Here is an 11,721-nt window from a genome sequence, read left to right as displayed (position 1 = left end):
AATTAACAAAGATGACCATAGCTACATCATCCAGTATATTACAGTAATATAAACAAATGATTTCTTAAAAACAGTCACAACAATCACATAGCTCACAAAAAAAACCATATCATTAGTACTTTAATTCTTTTTTTTACTTAAAGGGACATGACACCAAAATGTTTAGTTCATGATTCAACAGACAATTACAGAAAACTATTTGTTTTAAACATTTTTAGACTTTGCTGATATGTTATTCTATAGCACAATAAAACACGTCTTGTAATTACATTGTGTTTACTGTCTCTTTAAGTTTAACATACATTAAGTAATATTGATGTTGCTGTGCAGACTAGAGAACTGTTTGTTTTTATAGCACAACATAGGGTACACATAGGGTTGCCACCTCAGTCATGTTTTCCTGGACACTATGAGTTACACATGCTGCAGGGTGTGCAGGGTGGAACATGTATTGTGTTTTGACAGCACTATTCAAACTCCTCCCTGCACACCCTGCAGCATGTGTAACTTATAAGTGTTCTGTATTTTAAGGGACGGGTGGCAACCCTAGGTACACAAATGATCAGACTTCTTTATCTAGTGAATATTTCACAACTGAACTGATTTACTTCATATTATTAGGGCTTAAAGTGATTGACAGTCACTTCTAAAATATCCAACTGCAATTTTGTAAGGACATTTTGCATGAGAATAATCATACAAATATATATAAATATAAATTGGACTTTTAACCTATGAGAGCCACAATAGTCATAAATACTGCAAGAATTTCATTTGTGAGAATTTCAGCTGCAGTTAAAGGGCCATTATAGTAAAAAAATAACAGTCTCTAATCCATTCTACTCGGGACATGAGGTGCACTGCTGGTCCTGAGCTGAACTCACCGCTGATCGAATCAGCAGCACTAGTTGCTCATCTGAGTTGAGCGATTAGTGCTGCTGATTGGATCGGAAGCGGGTTCAGCTCAGGACCATCAGTGCACTGCGGGTCCAGAGTGGACCATCTACTATGTGTTTAACCCCACCTACCATTGTAACCAGTCACCTATAGATTGCCAGTATTATAAGAACAACTACCTTTGAAAATTACTTTCTTGACAATGTACCATACTCAATATTCCAATCAGTTTGCTTTCTCTAACTATAAAACTATTGTGGTAGTTAAAGGGCCATTGTAGTTGACAAATAACATGCTCTAATTTGTTACAGCATGCAATTTTAAGACTAGTGCCCCTGCACCTCTATGTACACAATAGACGTACCATGCTATATGACTAGCTCTGCTGATTGAGTAAGCGTCAGTTTCCGCTTGGGCCCAGCAGAGCTCTCCGGTTTCTGAATACTACTTCTACTATGTATTTAACTCCTTTTGTGGTTGTTAATCATATAAAGGTGCAGGGTCGCTAGTCTTAAAATTAAATTCTCTAACCAATCAGATCATGTCATTTTTCTTTCTTGAGTCTTTATTACTTTACTGAAACTGTACTCACAAATGTAAATACAAAGGGCCAGATTACAAGTGGCACACTATTTAGTGCTTTTGCTCACACGCAAACACCCCCAGAAGTTGAAAGTAACTTTTTTGCACACAAGCAGAAGCTGATGCGTGCTAACTTCAGGACTTTGGATATCGCAACCTTGCTAACTTCTTCTCCCCATAGACTTCAATAGAGAGCACAAATTAAAACAAAACAACCTATTACTTATCATTTGTACTCTAACCCAACAGGAGTTAAACCTACAGCATTAACCCAAAGGTAGTTATAAATATTTTACATTCCAATGTTCTTCACATTGAAGAAAATGTTCTAATTATTTTTAAATAGATATTGTATTTTCTGTAAAATATAACGTATAGCTATATATATATATATATATATATATATATATATATATATATATATATATATATATATATATAGTGGGGCAAAAAAGTATTTAGTCAGCCACCAATTGTGCAAGTTCTCCCACTTAAGAAGATGAGAGAGGCCTGTAATTTTCATCATAGGTATACCTCAACTATTAGAGACAAAATGTGGAAACAAATCCAGACAATAACATTGTCTGATTTGGAAAGAATTTATTTGCAAATTATGGTGGAAAATAAGTATTTGGTCACCTACAAACAAGCAAGATTTCTGGCTCTCACAGACCTGTATCTTCTTCTTTAAGAGGCTCCTCTGTCCTCCACTCATTACCTGTATTAATGGCACCTGTTTGAACTTGTTATCAGTATAAAAGACACCTGTCCACAACCTCAAACAGTCACACTCCAAACTCCACTATGGTGAAGACCAAAGAGCTGTCGAAGGACACCAGAAACAAAATTGTAGACCTGCACCAGGCTGGGAAGACTGAATCTGCAATAGGCAAGCAGCTTGGTGTGAAGACATCAACTGTGGGAGCAATAATTAGAAAATGGAAGACATACAAGACCATTGATAATCTCCCTCGATCTGGGGCTCCACGCAAGATCTCACCCCGTGGGGTCAAAATGATTACAAGAACGGTGAGCAAACATCCCAGAACCACACAGGGGGACCTAGTGAATGACCTGCAGAGAGCTGGGTCCAACGTAACAAAGGCTACCATCAGTAACACACTACGCCGCCAGGGACTCAGATCCTGCAGTGCCAGACGTGTCCCCCTGCTTAAGCCAGTACATGTCCGGGCTCATCTAAAGTATGCTAGAGAGCATTTGGATGATCCAGAAGCGGATTGGGAGAATGTCATATGGTCAGATGAAACCAAAGTATAACTGTTTGGTAGAAACACAACTTGTTGTGTTTGGAGGAGAGAGAACACCATACCTACTGTGAAGCATGGGGGTGGCAACATCATGCTTTGGGGCTGTTTCTCTGTAAAGAGAACAGGACGACTGATCCATGTACATGAAAGAATGAATGGGGCCATGTATAGTGAGATTTTGAGTGCAAACCTCCTTCCATCAGCAAGGGCATGGAAGATGAAATGTGGCTGGGTCTTTCAGCATGGCAATGATCCCAAACACACCACCCGGGCAATGAAGGAGTGACTTCGTAAGAAGCATTTCAAGGTCCTGGAGTGGCCTAGCCAGTCTCCAGAACTCAAGCCCATAGAAAACCTTTGGAGGGAGTTGAAAGTACGTGTTGCCCAGCGACAGCCCCAAAACATCACTGCTCTAGAGGAGATCTGCATGCAGTATTGGGCCAACATACCAGCAACAGTGTGTGACAACCTTGTGAAGATTTACAGAAAATGTTTCACCTCTGTCATTGCCAACACAGGATATATAACAAAGTATTGAGATGAACTTTTGATATTGACCAAATACTTATTTTCCACCATAATTTGCAAATAAATTCTTTCCAAATCAGACAATGTGATTGTCTGGATTTGTTTCCACATTTTGTCTCTCATAGTTGAGGTATATCTATGATGAAAATTGCTCATCTTCTCATCTTCTCATCTTCTTAAGTGGGAGAACTTGCACAATTGGTGGCTGACTAAATACTTTTTTCCCCACTGTATATATATATAAAAACTACATAATAATTATAGGTGTGAGAAAACCATATATGTATCCAGACAAGCTATTCAGGTATAGGAATATCTATCTAGAGTTAACCTCTGTTTTTAAGTGCAGTACATCTGCAAAATGATTTATTTTCCTTTTCTTGTTTAATTAGAATATTCTATGTATAGGTATGCAACATATTTTCACCTCCAGCAGGGGCGCTATTACAAAATGCTATAAAAAGGGACTAGGTAGTCCTTTCAATATACCGCCCTGACGAAGCCCGGTCTGTCTATCAGCCCTGCGGGTGAAACGCGCGTCGGCATTGGCTAAGCCGACCGGCCTACGTGGTGCACGCTACTAACACAGCCTCCAGACCGCATGATTGATGGTACCTGCGGTGAAATACAGAAGCGCAACAAATGTAACCTGAGGATCAGATAAGTAACGAGGACGCACCTTGCCACAGCGATATGTCTGAATGAAATAGCAAGGTCGTATATGCTATATCATGGTTCACTAATATGGACTGTATCACGGTCACATACAACTATGGATACAATTGCCCTTTACCTGTGAAAACTTGCATGTCTAGTTGATCCGTGAGCAATATATTTACAAAGAAAGTTATGGGTACTGCTATAACATTTGCCGAGGATAGCAACATTGTTACCTATATGCTACGCTGGCCTCATAGTAACAACATTGTGAACTGCTTTTCTTCTTGCTTACTACAATTTTCTTTGCATGCAGCCTCACTTGTCAGCATTTCAGGATCCCAGCAATACTGAGGAAATATCACCTACTGTGCTTTATGCTATAACCCTCTACCTTTGCTTACTTTTTCCTACTGCAAGCTTTGCATGAAGAGCTAACAAAAAAGCACTAAATGGCACATACTGTCTGTTATTATTGCCTATAAATGTCGTTCTACATGCATATTGTTTAATTCAAGAAAGCCTAACTTAGAGACCACTTAGATCCTGGTAACAATTACCATTTTATGTACTGCCCGGTATTATACTCTCCTTGTTTGGAGTACTGTGAGCAGTTGGGTGTAGTGAGTCTAAAAATAAGGCTTTATATTCTTGATTATATATAAAAATACGCTATTCATTGTATACCATATTGTGACTGTGACAATAAGTTGTGACTTGCTTCTGTTTACGATACCCCTATTTGACCTCTTAGATCCCACTTTCTCATACCTGCCCAGGATATACCTCTTCACAAGGGGTTCTGTGTGCAGCAGGGTGTAGAGGTTCTATAAAGGTATCACATATCAAACTTACTAAGCTTTGGCTGCTTTTTCTTTGTACAAGCTGTGCACCCCTGACCGGTCAGGTTTTGAATACAAACTCTAGAATGTATATAAGTAACTTTTGTTTTCTTTTTAACTCCCTATAACGAATGTGATACAGTGTTTTGTATCTTTCTCATCTGGGGAGTGGTGTACATACAGTTGGAGGATTTCCCTGTTCACAATTGGATTAAATAATTTACTGTTTAAAAACGTACTTTGGTCTTATGAGCTTTATTTTTTCAAAAAGAGTGCTGAAATCCCTGTCTTTCTATAACTAGGATTACACTCCTAGTCATTTCTCCCTTTTCTAAACCATAATATATATATATATCAAATACTCCATAGAGTGAATCCACCCTCCTGGGTCAGCTACCTGGGTGCAAATATGTAGAGTTTAGAAACCAAAGACAATGCACTCACAGGGTTTTTGCAATATCAATAAGTCAAACATTTATTGACATTTTGGGGACTTATATATATGCCCTTCTTCAGAATATGAATATATATATAAGAATTGGTGTATACTGATTTATATAGGAATATCTATTTAAACATAGAACATTTTCCCATATCTGAAAAACATTGGAATGTAAAATATTTGCAGTACATACACAACCGCATTATTAAATATTAATATTGATTTAAAATGAATTTTCTTGTTTTAAGGTATATGTATATATGTGTATACATGTGTGCGTATATATACAGTATATATAAATATATATATATATATATACACATATAAATACAGTATGCAGATATAAACATATGTTTATATACATACATACATACATACATTATAGCCCTTTCCATTCAAACACCTTGTCATATACCATATACCTTTGAACACTTAAAACTTTTTTAATATTTATATGAATAATTTGCATTAGATAGTGTATATATGAGTGTAACTGTTAATTTTATTGTATTTATGTTGTGTTTAATGCAACTTTTTTAGCCCTTATCCTTTAAGTAAGGTTCTTCAGTGGCAAATTTAATTTGCGCTTGTGCGGTTGCATTTACTTTCAACTTGTAATATGTGTACATGCTAACGTTAGTGCACCACTTGTAATCTAGCCCAAACTATTTGCAGGGAGTACTAAAGGTCAGTCTTTATTAACCCTTTGAGTGCTAATGACGGCTCTGAGCCGTCACAGATTTTCTCACTCTGGAGCTAATGACGGCTCAGAGCCGTCATGAGCACTCTCCCACCTTGAGGGAGATCTGAGGGCTCCTTACTGCTCCTACCCCGGCGATCATGCCTGTAGAGTGACAGGCATCGGCGGGGCTTCACGTGATGCACGGTGACATCACGCCCAATTACGTGATGATGTCACCGCGCAACTTTACAGGGAGTGCAGAATTATTAGGCAAATGAGTATTTTGACCACATCATCCTCTTTATGCATGTTGTCTTACTCCAAGCTGTATAGGCTCGAAAGCCTACTACCAATTAAGCATATTAGGTGATGTGCATCTCTGTAATGAGAAGGGGTGTGGTCTAATGACATCAACACCCTTTATCAGGTGTGCATAATTATTAGGCAACTTCCTTTCCTTTGGCAAAATGGGTCAAAAGAAGGACTTGACAGGCTCAGAAAAGTCAAAAATAGTGAGATATCTTGCAGAGGGATGCAGCACTCTTAAAATTGCAAAGCTTCTGAAGCGTGATCATCAAACAATCAAGCGTTTCATTCAAAATAGTCAACAGGGTTGCAAGAAGCGTGTGGAAAAACCAAAGCGCAAAATAACTGCCCATGAACTGAGAAAAGTCAAGCGTGCAGCTGCCAAGATGCCACTTGCCACCAGTTTGGCCATATTTCAGAGCTGCAACATCACTGGAGTGCCCAAAAGCACAAGGTGTGCAATACTCAGAGACATGGCCAAGGTAAGAAAGGCTGAAAGACGACCACCACTGAACAAGACACACAAGCTGAAACGTCAAAACTGGGCCAAGAAATATCTCAAGAATGATTTTTCTAAGGTTTTATGGACTGATGAAATGAGAGTGAGTCTTGATGGGCCAGATGGATGGGCCCGTGGCTGGATTGGTAAAGGGCAGAGAGCTCCAGTCCGACTCAGACGCCAGCAAGGTGGAGGTGGAGTACTGGTTTGGGCTGGTATCATCAAAGATGAGCTTGTGGGGCCTTTTTGGGTTGAGGATGGAGTCAAGCTCAACTCCCAGTCCTACTGCCAGCTTCTGGAAGACACCTTCTTCAAGCAGTGGTACAGGAAGAAGTCTGCATCCTTCAAGAAAAACATGATTTTCATGCAGGACAATGCTCCATCACACGCGTCCAAGTACTCCACAGCGTGGCTGGCAAGAAAGGGTATAAAAGAAGAAAATCTAATGACATGGCCTCCTTGTTCACCTGATCTGAACCCCATTGAGAAACTGTGGTCCATCATCAAATGTGAGATTTACAAGGAGGGAAAAACAGTACACCTCTCTGAACAGTGTCTGTGAGGCTGTGGTTGCTGCTGCACGCAATGTTGATGGTGAACAGATCAAAACACTGACAGAATCCATGGATGGCAGGCTTTTGAGTGTCCTTGCAAAGAAAGGTGGCTATATTGGTCACTGATTTGTTTTTATTTTGTTTTTGAATGTCAGAAATGTATATTTGTGAATGTTGAGATGTTATATTGGTTTCACTGGTAAAAATAAATAATTGAAATGGGTATATATTTGTTTTTTGTTAAGTTGCCTAATAATTATGCACTGTAATAGTCACCTGCACACACAGATATCCCCCTAAAATAGCTATAACTAAAAACAAACTAAAAACTACTTCCAAAACTATTCAGCTTTGATATTAATGAGTTTTTTGGGTTCATTGAGAACATGGTTGTTGTTCAATAATAAAATTAATCCTCAAAAATACAACTTGCCTAATAATTCTGCACTCCCTGTATTTATACTTAACAATGTTAAGTATAGGAGGAGGGGGCATGCTGCATAGAAACCTGTATCTCAGTCATCTAAGCAGCTACAGACCCCCAAGACCCATTGTTGGAAAGGTAATCCCCTACCTTTCTAACAGTGTAAGTCTTGAGGGTCTATAAAAAAAAAAAAAAAAAATTCAAAAATTTAAAAAATAATAATAATAATAATAAAAAAATATGAGCACCCAGGTGGGAAATGGCTTGGCAGCCAAAGGGACACTCAAGTCAAAATAAATGTTTGTGATTCAGAAAGAGCATGCAGTTTTAAGACACTTTCTAATATATGTCCATTATCAATTTTTGCACATATGTTCACACTTTCTGGGGAAGAAGATCCTACTGAGCATGTGCACAAGCTCACAGGGTATACGTATACTAGCCTATGTGATTGGCTGATGTCTGTCACATGATACAAGGGGCCAAAAAGTGGGAGCAGAAATAAATTTGTCAGAAAAAAAAATTACTACTTATTTCAAAACCAGAGTAGGTGTTAAATCATTGTCTTCTTATTGTTAACTTGTTAATTATGCAATTCTACTGCATTGAGTGGCCCTTTAAGCATCCTTCCCAATGTCCTTGTCACTTTTGATATGTATAATTCTATTTACCTACTCGCTAACAGCTCTGAAAATGATTTTTCTTTGTGATTATAATTGTCTTCTCTGTTTGTGCTTATCTGGGTTGAGAAGTTGTTTGGAATACTCTTTTCCTTGGTCGCTGTTATCATAAATCCTATGAATCTGAAGCCCACTACTTGCAAAAAACAAGGCACCAAGAAAGGTAATAAGTGTAATATCTATCTCCCATGAGCTGAACTGCTCTGTGTATGTACAGTATGTATATAAACAAGTAGATAGGTACGTATTAAAGCAGTTATAACAGTTAGGGATACCCTTAGCATTTGTAGGGCCCTGGGCAAGACAAATTTGTGGGGTCGCACAGAATAACATTATATATTACACCTCCTGATACCATAAACACTTCTTCATAAGCTAAAAACAGGAAATACACTGCACCTACTTATGCCCTCAGTCCTGAAAGTGCAGGGCTCCCAAAGCGCAGGGCCCAAGGCAGGGGCCCATCTCGCCCTGCCCAAAGGGAAGGCCTGATAACATTAAAGCGACTAAAATTAAACTTTCATAATTTCATGATAAATGTAGCCACCAATCAGCAAGTGCTACCCAGGTTCTGAACCCAAAATGGGCCGGCTCCTATGCTTACATTGTTGCTTTTACAAATAAAAGTACCAAGAGAGATGGGGCGGAGCCAGCGCTCAAGCGAGATGGCTGCACTTTTGTGAGCTCCACGCTCCCTTTAGGGCAAAAAAGAAGAAAACCACTCCTATAACGATAGAAATCGACTTATTTTTATTTGTGGCTATGGAATAACCTTGCAGTGGCGATGCACCGGAGGAACTTGAGACTTGTTTGAGCTGGGAGGAGACTTTCTTTGCTATCGTCAAGGCAGAGCAAATTTAGCAGCAGCATCTTACAGCCTGTTATTCGCTTTTTATATAATCTAACATACCGGATGGCTTAAGGGAAAATATTTCAGTATGCCCCTCTGAGAAAATTGAATTGGATTATAGTTAATACATTAACCAGTCTCATCCTTCTTGTCAGCGACTTTCCTCCTTCTGATAAATTTTGGATTTTATTCTGTTGTCCATATTATAGCAAGAGTGGTGGATTATAACAGGAATGGCTAGGAGCTTGATATTTTTAACATGTCGCCTACGAAGGGGAATAAGCCTGATAAGGCAACTAAAAAACAAGGGCCCACTCCCTCATTGAATAACTTTTTTAAAACTATGGAGACTCCTGCACCTGTGCCATCTAAATCTATAGACAGACACTCCAGATCCTCTTCATCGTCTTCAGAGTCCGAATCTGAAATTCAAAATCCTGCTATTACTATACCAAAAGCACTGTTGGACTCAGTACCTTCTAAGAAAGATTTTACTTCCTTAATAAGTCAAGTTAAACAGTGTATCCGTGAGGAGCTCGCTGAAGTAAAAAAAGATATTGCAGACGTTGGTCAAAGGGTGGAGAAGCTAGAGGGTCAGTCAGATCTTTCCAACTCAAATATTGTGTTTCTTAGGGATAAGACAGCCCAACAAGATGCTACTATAGCCCAAATGGAGAACAAAATTCACAACCTGGAAAATAGGAGCCATCGTAGTAATATCAGGATCAGGGGAATCCCTGAAACCGTACCACCTGCAGACCTTGAGTCATACATACAGGGACTTTTCACTTTCTTATTGGATACAGGAGATGATGCTACGGTAGCCCTAGATCATTTCCACAGAGCCCTGAGGGCTAAACCATTGGGAGACCAACCACCAAGAGACGTGATCGTTAGGGTCACTAATTACCCGTTGAAGGAAGAAATTATGAAGAAGGTGAGGCAAAAATATCCGATTAAGTTCAGATCGGACCCCCTACAAGTATTTGAGGATCTAACACAAAGAACCTTATTGAAGAGGAAAGAGCTCAGACCACTGACGACCAAACTGAGACACTTGAATATCCCATATAGATGGGGCCATCCGTTCCACCTACAAATCACATGGAAAAGCAGAAAATTATTTTGTCATTCACAGGAACATATTGGCCGGATCTGTAAAGAATTGGAGATTAACCCACCGGCATCACAGGAGGATACCAATCAACCCACCACTTCTGGAACACTACACCCACCTCCACTTCCTCAAAGGGGAGAATGGCAAGATGTCTCCTCAAGAAGACCTCACAAGATCAAACAGGGTCCTGGGACGATTGACACACCGGGCTGATTGCCCTAGGGCGGTAACTGTAATGTGGTATAATTTCTTTTTCTTTTTCAGCTTGCAAGCCCAGGGCTTTATAAAAAGAGACAAACTCCCAACACCCGTATGAAGAATAGCTAAATACATTGGGTGCAGTTATTGGGAACAATTTTAAGTTATATGTGTGTGTGAAGCGCTAAGGCTTAACCCACTTGGCCACTCTACGTTTAACTGTCTCCTTCCCTGACAGTAAAAATAGGCAAATAGTTAAAAGTAAAATTTGTAGATGGCGCTAAAAGCTATGGGAAAGATAAGGTAAATCAATAATTTTATTTATTCTTAAAATTAATTGCAGACAGTCACTAAAAATTGAATTCATAACAATTTATTCAGATATCTAAAAATTACAGACACAAATAGAATTCTAAAAAATCCAATACAATTAAATCACACCTCATTCAAAACTTACATTCAATCAAATACTAAAAAACAATTCATAGATATCTATAAAGACCCTTTAAAATAGATATTAATAATTCGGTTAAATATACAGGAATTAATATATGATAAAAATGTCTTTTGAGGCAAGTCCATCTCCAAATGGAGTTTAAAAGTTAAAAGTTAAAAAGTGATAATGGGGACGTCTCTTTACATAGATCTCCTTTTATAAAAATGACTTTTTAACTTGCTTTACACCCGGGTGGTATCCTTTATATTGATACTCAGTTTACCAAAAAACCTTTCTTAGAGGAGGTTTTCCACAGTCAATTATTTGTTGCAGTTTATGCTGGATACAAATCAGGCAAATGATGTTTCGATCGTATATAAATGATTATACGTTTGTGCACATTTATGGCTTGTAATTTCGCTGAATAATAATAGTCTTACCGCCTCGGTGTAGCACAATGCTCTCACTTGCAGTTCAGTCCGGTATTTTTGCTTACGGCTTGGGGTTTCCCTGGGAGTCCTCGCGCTGCTAGCAAAAGCGCTTGACGTCACCGGTTCCGATCAGCTTGTGAACTCCTGTATGGTAAGTTGAATACTTGCGCAAGTAATGTCAATTCAATCCGTTTCCTCTCGACTGCCCTTTGCTCACTCTCTGCACTTAGTACTTTGTACGCAGAGTGGAAACTGGTCCGGGCTCAAATCTTTCAATGTCTCCCAATCGATCCACAGTATTTCTACGCGTTTCACCCCTTTCAAACGG

This window comes from Bombina bombina, chromosome 8 (genome assembly GCF_027579735.1).
Source record: "Bombina bombina isolate aBomBom1 chromosome 8, aBomBom1.pri, whole genome shotgun sequence".
Classification (NCBI taxonomy): Eukaryota; Metazoa; Chordata; class Amphibia; order Anura; family Bombinatoridae; genus Bombina; species Bombina bombina.
Note: the sequence above shows the minus strand (reverse complement) of the source record.